Source organism: Ranitomeya variabilis, chromosome 5 (assembly GCF_051348905.1).
Source record: "Ranitomeya variabilis isolate aRanVar5 chromosome 5, aRanVar5.hap1, whole genome shotgun sequence".
Classification (NCBI taxonomy): domain Eukaryota; kingdom Metazoa; phylum Chordata; class Amphibia; order Anura; family Dendrobatidae; genus Ranitomeya; species Ranitomeya variabilis.
The window spans coordinates 340,795,948-340,806,544 of record NC_135236.1 but is presented as its reverse complement, the minus strand read 5'-3'; the positions used below and the strand labels follow the sequence as shown (position 1 = coordinate 340,806,544).

Genomic DNA, 10,597 nt, shown 5'->3' with positions numbered 1-10,597 from the left:
CTGAAGTGAAGCTGGCCGGATCCAAAGCATAGAGCATGCAAGCAATGTTCACTCCTTGCCTGGGTACCGGGCCAGTCTGGGCTGCAGGATAGCCAGTACCCTAGGCAATTAGTTGTACACAAAAAAAGTTAAAATATTTCTGCTCTGGACAATGGTGAGGAATTGTAATAAGAGGTAAATGCAAAGTTCATTTTTCATTTTCTTACAATCTCTTTGCAATTTTTCTGATTTATTAATCATATGCAAGACATTACCGTAACTTAGTAATATACCTGTGATGCAGATACTATATGTCACATTTGCATTCTTGCTACGCCACACAAAATCTGATCAAGAAGATGATTTTATAGATCACCTTTCCAGAGTCTAGGCTTTGCTGGGTGCCCGAGGGGAAACTTTCTTCATTTTACAGCTAGATTCTCTGCTTTGTCTTTACTTGCTGTATAGACTTCAGTCAGCTAACTTCTTAGAAACCTTATTCTTTAGCGGCACAGGTGAGTGCATAGTGGTGTTTTTCCTTTAAAACTATTTTCTTTCATGGTATTTTCAACCTATATTATAATGTTTAATGCAGATCTAGTGCTAAAGTAAAGCTGCAGAAAATCTGATTCTAGCAAAGCATGTTGTAAATGTTTCCTTTCCTATAACACAGGAAAAGTACAAATCCAGAATTATCGGTGGTTCTATCTAGCACTCTATCCCCATACACAGATACTGTGATTGTAGCAGCACCCGTAGAACTAGTATTATTGCAGGAGGGACTTTTGTTGAAGACATTTATTTTAAATTGTTATCATAGTACAATAGTACACTTAACATTTTTACAGCTGCCTGCACAAATATGAAATTTAATTTTTCATTTGTGGTATTGGAACTGCTTATTGTTATTATTAGTATTATTATTATACACTTTTTTTTTGCTTAATCCCTTAAGAACCAGGGGTATTTACATTTTTGCGTCTCCGTTTTTTGCTCCCCTTCTCCCCAGAGCCATAACTTTTTTATTTGTGTGTCAATACGGCCATGTGATTGCTTGTTTTTTGAGGAACAAGTTGTATTTCTGAATTAGATGATTGGTTTTACCAAATACTATACTGGAAAACAGGAAAAAATTCAAAGTGCGGTGAAATTGCAAAAAAAGTGCAATTCTACAATTGTTTTTTTTTTCTTTTACCGTGTTCACCAAATGCTAAAACTCACCTGCCATTATTATTTTCCAGGTTATTATGAGTTCATAGATATTAAACGTGTATATGTTCTTTTTTATTTAAGTGGTGAAAAAAAATTGAACAGTTTGTAAAAAAAAAAAAAAGTTGACATTTTCCGAAACTTTTAGCGTCTCCATTTTTTGTGATCTGGGGCTGGTTGAGGGCGTATTTCTTGCGCACCGAGCTGATGTTTTTATTGATACCAGTTTGTTGTAGATACAATCTTTGGATCGCTTGTTATTACATTTTAATGCAATGTTGCAACAACCAGAAAAACATAATTCTGGCATTTTGAGTTTTTTGTGTTACGCCGTTTACCGATCTGATTAATTCTTTTTATTTATTGATAGATCGGGCGATTATGAATGCAGCAATACCAAATATGTGTATTTTTTTATGTTTGTTTTTATTTTTTTATATTTTGAAAAACATAGTTTTTTTTATTTTTTACTAGCTTCTGATATCCTGTTGCAGCCCTGCTCTGTGTAGCAGAAATACTCACTTGCTATAAGTGCTGACCACTGGGTGGTGCTCATACCAATCTTGTCATGATAAACACAAGGGTCTGCTGCAGACCCCGGGTTGTCATGCCAACCCATCCTCGACCCGCGGGTAAGTGACACAGTCACCGATGGGCATGTTTTGCGATGCTCTTACGGCATGTGCATGTTAAATGCCACTATCAGAGTTTGACAGCGGCATTTAATATGTTAAAAGCCGCGGGTGGATCACGATTCCACCCTCGGCTGTTTGGGGCACATGACAGCTGATCAGATGAGCTGTCGTGTGCCGGAAAAAAGTGCAGGCTCATCACCGGAGCTTGTCATTGGGTGTTAAGGGGTTAACTATGAATCATTTGGATAATTATATGTAAGGCCCTGTTTACACAGTATTTATTCTGTGCATTTGAGGGTTCATCTGAATTAGACGCCATCCCCAACAGAGCCATAAACTACAAGAATGCAAACTGAGTTCAAGTGTATTTCCTTTGCCCTTTTTACAGCAGTGTCCATATTTCAGATGCGCACAGGGATGTAGTGCCCAATTGAGAAGAAGGACATTTCTACAAGAAAAGTACAAATGGACTCAATTTGAACTCAATTTGTGTTCTTGTACCGAATGGGTCCTTCTGGGTTTTTTCTTAAAAGATTGAGATGGATCTCGTTAGACACACTACATAAACAGAATGTACCATAATAGTTCCTTTCCTAATTTGAGGTGAAAAGTATTGCTTGAAACTTTTTAAATGTTCTACTGATGCAATTCCATTAGCTGATATGCTCCATTGCCAGCTACTACTGGGCTGACAACTGTAAGGATGTAGAATTGGAATGTCTGTTTGCAGTGGTGTACCCATTGGGGTTGAAAAGTAAAAGTCACACCCTGGGTCTGGCTTTTGTATTGCTGCACAGTATGTTTAGGTCATACCTCTAGCCTGCAGTGTCTCACTGGGTTTATGAACCCAACAGAGCATATGATTTGGAGCGATTTTTTTTTTAGGGATTTCCTTTGCATTTCAATGATTTGTCTAAATACATGGTGACTTTGTCTCTCTATGACATAACAAGAATTGAGGTTTAAAACTACTCAATTACTGTCAAGAAGGAGGAATCTAAGGTTACAGCTGTGGGAATTTTGCCATCCATGACAAAATGACCCACCATTTTTTTCAGGTGTCATCTTAGTTGCATCATCTGTTTTTTTCACTAAGAGATGTTTGTTCCTAAGCCAATAAAATGACCCCATGGAAGATTTTTTTGAATGCAAATTATATTACATGGGGTGAAAACTTTTACATCGAACACAACGGGCACTACTTAAGTTAGTGCAGCGCCCCAGAGTCCTGGTCGTTGCAGTACTGTTGCTCCGCCACTAAGGGGAGTGATGGTACGTCTGATGGCACTTAAGGAGTTCAACTGACCAGGTATCACAGTCACACATTACACTTCACACTCTGGCCTCCAGGGGGAGCAAAGGGTTCTATGTATTAGGCCACTCCTCACAATCTGGTAAAACTGGGGGTTGGATAGGAAGTTAGACAGAAGCTGACTGGGTTTGATCCAGGCAACATCCTGTGGCAGAGGGTGTTGCAGGGGAAGATTCAGGGGGGTCCCTGTCAGGGGTGGGATCCTGACAGAGACCTAGCGAAAAAGACAGATCGTTACGGAACCGCGCCTGCACCTGATTGTGGCGGTATCTTAAGAAAGGATAAGAAGCAAGGTTTATTGTGGAGAAGTGAGAAACGAGATCGCAGCACAAAGGAGAATAGAACCAGTAGGAGTCGTGCCTTAAGATCGTGGCAACATCCTACTGAGGCGCATAGCTGGTGGTCGGAGCGCCGAGGAAGTATTGGGCTCCAAGCATTACTTCAAACAGCGGCAGGGCAGTTGACTTTAGGTTGACTGTCTCACCTAAATCACCTAAGCAGACATAGGAGGCAATTGTGGGAGAGGGGCAACTCTAGGGTCCCGGAAGAACTCCAGGCCTACCCGTCATACTGGTGCGTCCTAGCCATATCATCTGGGGGACGGAGAAGAACATCAGAACAGAAACGAGAGTTGTGAGAAAGAACATCAGAAACAGACACAACAGTTGTGAGGACTATCCCGTGGTGCTCAGCAGGGAGGTACTACAACACACAGGCGCTAGAAGGTAGGCACTGATTTCCACCTGCAAAGGGAACTCTGGATGTGCCTTCGGACCGGCCGGTCTCAGCCAGCCCTGTTAGCAGTGCTCTGGATTGCGGACCCTGAAGCCTTCAGTAAAGAGATAAAGAGACTGCAACCCTGTGTCCTCGTTATTCATCGCGACTTGCACCACCATTACACCTTTCATTGGACGCCCCTTAGCAGGGTCATGGACCGGGTCTAGCCACTGTGACAACCCCAGGACCGAGACAGAGAGGCCCGGTACCGAGTACCCCGCGGCCCTGCGTCTGGGGGCGCTCCATTATTATTTGCCATGTTGATTGTCAGTCGACCTTTGTTATATATCTTTTACAATGCACTTGTGGCCTGCATTATGTAGTAATATTCAAACTATGCACGCCTGGCTTAATAAGCATTGTCATATTATACATAATGGGTATCAGTTGCATAGTGTATCTAAGCATTTTAGCATTGCACATCAGATAGTTCCTAAATTTTTGAGTCTCATTATCATTGATCAGGTCACTGACAATGTTCAAGATAGCTTGGGAAGTCTCATTAATAAAGAAAGTTACTGGATTTTCAAATTGGGTACTTTGGCTCCTGATGGTCTTAATTTAACAATAGATAATGTTGTCAGTCAGCAATGTGATTTTATATCATTTTTTAGTCATATTTTTGTTATATATATATATATATATATATATATATATATATATATACTGCTCAAAAAAATAAAGGGAACACTAAAATCCCACATCCTAGGTATCACTGAATGAAATATTCCAGTTGTAAATCTTTATTCATTACATAGTGGAATATGTTGAGAACAATAAAACCTAAAAATTATCAACGTAAATCACAACTAATATTCCACGAAGGTCTGGAGTTGGAATGATGCTCAAAATCAAAGTGGAAAATGAAGTTACAGGCTGATCCAACTTCAGTGGAAATGCCTCAAGACAAGCAAGTAGTAGTGTGTGTGGCCTCCACATGCCTGTATGACCTCCATACAATGCCTGGGCATGCTCCTGATGAGGCGGCAGATGGTCTCCTGAGGGATCTCCTCTCAGACCTGGACTAAAGCATCCACTAACTCATGGACAATCTATGGTGCAACATGACTTTGGTGGATTGTGCGAGACATGATGTCCCAGATGTGTTCAATCGGATTCAGGTCTGGCGAACAGGTGGGCCAGTCCATAGCTTCAATGTCTTCATCTTGCAGGAACTGCTGACACACTCCAGCCACATGAGGTCTGGCATTGTCCTGCATTAGAAAGAACCCAGGGCCAACCGCACCAGCATATGGTCTCACAAGGGGTCTGAGGATCTCATATCGGTACCTAATGGCAGTCAGGCTACCTATGGTGAGCACATGGAGGGCTGTGCGACCCTCCAAAGACATGCCACCCTACACCATTATTGACCCACCTCCAAACCGATCATGCTGAAGGTTGTTGCAGGCAGCAGATCGCTCTCCACGACGTCTCCAGTCTCTGTGACGTCTCTCACATGTGCTCAGTGTGAACCTGCTTTCATCTATGAAGAGCACAGGGTGCCAGTGGCGAATTTGCCAATCCTGGTGTTCTGTGGCAAATGCCAAGCATCCCGCACGGTGTTGGGCTGTGAGCACAACCCCCATCTGTGGACATCGGGCACTCAGGCTATCCTCACAGAGATGGTTTCTAACCATTTGTGCAGACACATGCACATGTGTGGCCTGCTGGAGGTCATTTTGCAGGGCTCTGGCAGTGCTCCTCCTGTTCCTCCTTGCACAAAGGCTAAGGTAGCGGTCCTGCTGCTGGGTTGTTGCCCTCCTATGGCCCCCTCCACGTCTCTGTCATGTCAGACGCTGTTCACACTAGGGCGTCCGACAGACAGCAGTAATTCCACTTACGTCCACTACACGCTCAGTGGCGTCGGCTAGATTTTATCCAGCTTGCTCGGGGTTAATCTAGCTGGTAATCAGGTTGGAGGCTGGGTCACGCCCATGGCCTTTAAATAGTCGTGCTGGACTTTGGGCGTCGCCGATTATAGCTTGTGCTTTGTGCCTAGTGATTCCGGTCTGGAGTGGTGGTCTTGTTGGAGGAATATCGTATCTGGTGGTGTATTACCCTTTGTCTTATTCCTCCTTCCTATATTTGTATTTGTTTCGCCCTGTGCACATTATAGTGTATTCCTGTATGTCTGCGGCGTGGTGCTTATTTCAGTTTTCCCTGTCTGTGCTTTCTGTGGGGATTGGTGTGTGGTCTCTTCACTGGGTGGTGGGTGGTGGTCTCAGCTTAGGGCTGAAACAGGAGACAGGGTCAGGCCTGGCGGCCCAGACATGCACACCTTTAGTGTAACTTCTGGGAAAGGGACAGACAGGGTTTCCCTAGCCTAAGGGAAATTGCTGGGGCCCGGGTAACCAGCCTTAGTCTACCCAGTACTACCGTGACAGTCTCCTGTTGTACTGGCCTGTCTCCTGGTAGCGCCTCCAGCCTCTGGACACTACGCTGACAGACACAGCAAACCTTGCCACAGCTTGCATTGATGTGCCATCCTGGATGAGCTGCACTACCTGAGCCACTTGTGTGGGTTGTAGAGTCCGTCTCATGCTACCACGAGGGTGAGAGCACAACCAACATTCAAAAGTGACCAAAACATCAGCCAAAGAGCATTGGTACCGAGATGTGGTATGTGGTCCCCACCTGCAGAACCACTCCTTTATTGTGTGTCTTGATAATCGCCAATAATTTCCATCTGTTGTCTATTCCATTTACACAACAGCATGTGAAATTGATTGTCAATTAGTGTTGCTTCCTAAGTGGACAGTCAGTTTGATTTCACAGAAATTTGATTAACTTGGAGTTATATTCTGTTGTTTAAGTGTTCCCTTTATTTTTTGAGCAGTGTGTATGTATATATGTGTGTGTATATATATACTGTATTTATATGTATATATATATATATATATATATATATATATATATATATACTAGATGGCAGCCCGATTCTAAAGAATCGGGAGTCTAGAATCCATATATACTTTATTTATTCAAATGTAAGAATAATACAATTAATAAATAATAGTAAGAAAGAACAAAAAATGGCTGCACTCACCAGCTCTTGACAATTCTTGACAGTACGGCACATTTCTGATTGGTCGCTCGCGGCAGGCGGCAACCAATCAGAAAAGTGCCGCGCACCACGAAGGCATATATCTTTGTCCACCCTGAGCGGGTGTAGGACGCTGGTGACGTCACTTATCTTCGGACATTATCTCCGGACAAAGCCACGGAAGTTGGCACAAATTGCCGGAAGTAGTATTCTAGGCAATTATATATTAGATTTTAATGTTATCAGTGTTTACCTTTGAACGTTTATATTGTATTGTCCTGTCACCAGCCATGTGTATGATTATCGGCCGAAAGCCTCTCTGGAACCAATAATCACCCCATGTAAAGGTATCTTTATAAGTTAAACATTCAGAATACTATGACTTTTATCATATCCTGAACAGTCAAGTTTTTTATGAACCGTTAAGGTTTTCTGGTTGAAGTAAAAAAAACTCTGAGTGTTTACAGTTTGAAACCATAAAATGTTGAAAAATTATGTCATTCTTGAGTATATCACTCAATGGTGCTCATAAACGTGTCAAATTTGATCTATAATATACTTTAATATACGTTACTTTAATCTTTAATATACTTAAGAACAGGGCCCCAGACATCACACAGGGGGTCTGAAACACCGCACAGTGGTCCAAAATATCGCTGTGCTCTGCCTGGGGCCCCATATGCTGCCTGGGGCCCCTGTGCTCTGCCTGGGGCCCCATATGCTGCCTGGGGCCCCTGTGCTCTGCCTGGGGCCCCATGTTCTGCCTGGGGCCACTGTGCTCTGCCTGGGGCCCCATATGCTGCCTGGGGCCCCTGTGCTCTGCCTGGGGCCCCATATGCTGCCTGGGGCCCCTGTGCTCTGCCTGGGGCCCCATGTTCTGCCTGGGGCCACTGTGCTCTGCCTGGGGCCCCATATGCTGCCTGGGGCCCCTGTGCTCTGCCTGGGGCCCCATAGGCTGCCTGGGGCCCCTGTGCTCTACCTGGGACCACTGTGCTCTGCCTGGGGCCCCATATGCTGCCTGGGGCCCCTGTGCTCTGCCTGGGGCCCCATGTTCTGCCTGGGGCAACTGTGCTCTGCCTGGGGCCCCATAGGCTGCCTGGGGCCCCTGTGCTCTGCCTGGGACCACTGTGCTCTGCCTGGGGCCCCATATGCTGCCTGGGGCCCCTGTGCTCTGCCTGGGGCCACTGTGCTCTGCCTGGGGCCCCATATGCTGCCTGGGGCCCCTGTGCTCTGCCTGGGGCCCCATATGCTGCCTGGGGCCCCATATGCTGCCTGGGGCCCCTGTGCTCTGCCTGGGGCCCCATGTTCTGCCTGGGGCCCCTGTGCTCTGCCTGGGGCCACTGTGCTCTGCCTGGGGCCCCATGTTCAGCCTGGGGCCACTGTGCTCTGCCTGGGGCCCCATAAGCTGCCTGGGGCCCCATAAGCTGCCTGGGGCCCCTGTGCTCTGCCTGGGACCACTGTGCTCTGCCTGGGGCCCCATATGCTGCCTGGGGCCCCTGTGCTCTACCTGGGACCACTGTGCTCTGCCTGGGGCCCCATATGCTGCCTGGGGCCCCTGTGCTCTACCTGGGACCACTGTGCTCTGCCTGGGGCCCCATATGCTGCCTGGGGCCCCTGTGCTCTGCCTGGGGCCCCATGTTCTGCCTGGGGCAACTGTGCTCTGCCTGGGGCCCCATAGGCTGCCTGGGGCCCCTGTGCTCTGCCTGGGACCACTGTGCTCTGCCTGGGGCCCCATATGCTGCCTGGGGCCCCTGTGCTCTGCCTGGGGCCCCATGTTCTGCCTGGGGCAACTGTGCTCTGCCTGGGGCCCCATAGGCTGCCTGGGGCCCCTGTGCTCTGCCTGGGACCACTGTGCTCTGCCTGGGGCCCCATATGCTGCCTGGGGCCCCTGTGCTCTGCCTGGGGCCACTGTGCTCTGCCTGGGGCCCCATATGCTGCCTGGGGCCCCTGTGCTCTGCCTGGGGCCCCATATGCTGCCTGGGGCCCCATATGCTGCCTGGGGCCCCTGTGCTCTGCCTGGGGCCCCATGTTCTGCCTGGGGCCCCTGTGCTCTGCCTGGGGCCACTGTGCTCTGCCTGGGGCCCCATGTTCAGCCTGGGGCCACTGTGCTCTGCCTGGGGCCCCATAAGCTGCCTGGGGCCCCATAAGCTGCCTGGGGCCCCTGTGCTCTGCCTGGGACCACTGTGCTCTGCCTGGGGCCCCATATGCTGCCTGGGGCCCCTGTGCTCTACCTGGGACCACTGTGCTCTGCCTGGGGCCCCATATGCTGCATGGGGCCCCTGTGCTCTACCTGGGACCACTGTGCTCTGCCTGGGGCCCCATATGCTGCCTGGGGCCCCTGTGCTCTGCCTGGGGCCCCATGTTCTGCCTGGGGCAACTGTGCTCTGCCTGGGGCCCCATAGGCTGCCTGGGGCCCCTGTGCTCTGCCTGGGACCACTGTGCTCTGCCTGGGGCCCCATATGCTGCCTGGGGCCCCTGTGCTCTGCCTGGGGCCACTGTGCTCTGCCTGGGGCCCCATATGCTGCCTGGGGCCCCTGTGCTCTGCCTGGGGCCCCATATGCTGCCTGGGGCCCCATATGCTGCCTGGGGCCCCATATGCTGCCTGGGGCCCCTGTGCTCTGCCTGGGGCCCCATGTTCTGCCTGGGGCCCCTGTGCTCTGCCTGGGGCCACTGTGCTCTGCCTGGGGCCCCATGTTCTGCCTGGGGCCACTGTGCTCTGCCTGGGGCCCCATAAGCTGCCTGGGGCCCCTGTGCTCTGCCTGGGACCACTGTGCTCTGCCTGGGGCCCCATATGCTGCCTGGGGCCCCTGTGCTCTGCCTGGGGCCACTGTGCTCTGCCTGGGGCCCCATATGCTGCCTGGGGCCACTGTGCTCTGCCTGGGGCCCCATATGCTGCCTGGGGCCCCTGTGCTCTGCCTGGGGCCCCATATGCTGCCTGGGGCCCCTGTGCTCTGCCTGGGGCCCCTGTGCTCTGCCTGGGGCTCCATGTTCTGCCTGGGGCCCCATGTTCTGCCTGGGGCCCCATGTTCTGCCTGGGGCCCCTGTGCTCTGCCTGGGGCCACTGTGCTCTGCCTGGGGCTCCATATGCTGCCTGGGGCCCCTGTGCTCTGCCTGGGGCCCCATATGCTGCCTGGGGCCCCTGTGCTCTGCCTGGGGCCCCTGTGCTCTGCCTGGGGCCCCATATGCTGCCTGGGGCCCCTGTGCTCTGCCTGGGGCCCCTGTGCTCTGCCTGGGGCCCCATGTTCTGCCTGGGGCCCCTGTGCTCTGCCTGGGGCCACTGTGCTCTGCCTGGGGCCCCATATGCTGTCTGGGGCCCCTGTGCTCTGCCTGGGGCCCCATATGCTGCCTGGGGCCCCTGTGCTCTGCCTGGGGCCACTGTGCTCTGCCTGGGGCCCCATATGCTGCCTGGGGCCCCTGTGCTCTACCTGGGACCACTGTGCTCTGCCTGGGGCCCCATATGCTGCCTGGGGCCCCTGTGCTCTGCCTGGGGCCCCATGTTCTGCCTGGGGCCACTGTGCTCTGCCTGGGGCCCCATAGGCTGCCTGGGGCCTCTGTGCTCTGCCTGGGACCACTGTGCTCTGCCTGGGGCCCCATATGCTGCCTGGGGCCCCTGTGCTCTGCCTGGGGCCACTGTGCTCT

General features: G+C 50.3%; 1 protein-coding gene across 3 annotated transcripts in view; it reads left to right on the top strand.

Annotated features, from left to right (window-relative positions):
* The first annotated feature begins 403 nt into the window (after positions 1 to 403).
* The window catches only part of LAMB4 (laminin subunit beta 4), a 394,745-nt gene continuing 384,551 nt past the window's right edge, over positions 404 to 10,597 (top strand). For 2 of the 3 annotated variants that reach the window (XM_077264810.1, XM_077264809.1), the window contains exon 1: positions 405 to 494. The gene's annotated coding sequence lies outside the window, so the exon portion shown is untranslated. Of the gene's footprint in view, positions 495 to 10,597 lie in introns of all 3 variants that reach the window. The other variant, XM_077264812.1, reaches the window with a different exon arrangement.